The 1,163-nt window shown below is 42.0% G+C and overlaps 1 long non-coding RNA gene across 1 annotated transcript in view; it reads right to left on the bottom strand.

Annotated features, from left to right (window-relative positions):
• The window catches only part of LOC110264526, a 19,631-nt gene extending 18,832 nt beyond the window's left edge, over positions 1 to 799 (bottom strand). The window contains exons 1-2 of the long non-coding RNA XR_002350706.1: positions 784 to 799; positions 564 to 705 (exon numbers count right to left, since the gene is read on the bottom strand). This is a non-coding gene — a long non-coding RNA (uncharacterized LOC110264526). The remainder of the gene's footprint in view (positions 1 to 563; positions 706 to 783) is intronic.

The raw sequence follows: 1,163 nt of genomic DNA on the forward strand, positions 1-1,163 counted from the left end.
AGAAATTTCGGCAGCACCTCCCCTAAAACTTGGACTTTTGCCACCCGGTTCGGGTCCCAACTAAACCGTTTCTCATTCCTTTTTAACAGCTCAAAACCAAAAATCAATTCAAAAACCAGCTAAATCCAACAGTCACCTCAGTGGCATATCTCAAGGAAACCATTTCAAAAATCAACTCAATATCAACCGATTTAACTCATTTCTAAAGCTTTAAAGAATCAGTTCAGCAATAAATCATTTATCAAAACCAAATCAATTAAAGCAACCCAGGCTGAATTTCAAGAGTATTCTATCTTTCACATCATCAAGATAATTGACTCACTTCAAACCAATCCTCAACGGATTAAACTCATTTCAAATCTTTAAAGAATCAACTTCCAAATATTACATTTCACAAAACCGCACGGCAATTAAGCCAAACAAACATTCATAAGCTTTTGAGACAATCAAATAATACATAAGGCCGATACAATCACCAAATACACATTTTCTCACATCAGTATCCATATGTAATAATTCCAATATATAAAGTATAGTTTTGGAAAGCGCCCCTACCTCAACACGTCGAAACTCGAAAGCTCTAAAACGCATCACAACTCACTTTCGCTCGGCCCGCAACTGCGGCAGCCGCAAGCTCAGCTCCAAACCGCTTTCTCAGCAACCACAACGACTCTACCCGCAACATGTGGCCCCGATAACTAAATCCTAAACATTAACAATGCGAAAACCTTAATAATACATAACTGAAAACCACCGCGAAGGTCCTGAGACGGAGGTACTTACTGTAACGACAAAATGAAACAACCGAAACTCCAGATTGACCCGGCAGCAATTATGGCATCAGTTCTCTCGGAGCAAGAATAACAACGACCTCAGCCTCAATTATGCCTTTTTCGAATGATAAACCAGCAACGACTAAAACAGTAATCCACAGTCCTATAATTAGGCCAGGAAGAAAACAGAGGAACAAAACTGAAACTAGACCAGGGTTTAAAGTGTTACTATTCCAAGAATGGAGTTTGGGAACGCAGGAGAGCTGCTGTCGAGTGATATCAATGGTGCTCCCCTTCAGGCTCGGTGGTGATCGAACTGTGACAACAAGCTCCCGTCGACGACAGCGGTGACGGCAGTGCACGGCACTGGCGGCGACGACTCCAGCGCGA

This window comes from Arachis ipaensis, chromosome B07 (assembly GCF_000816755.2).
Source record: "Arachis ipaensis cultivar K30076 chromosome B07, Araip1.1, whole genome shotgun sequence".
Classification (NCBI taxonomy): Eukaryota; Viridiplantae; Streptophyta; class Magnoliopsida; order Fabales; family Fabaceae; genus Arachis; species Arachis ipaensis.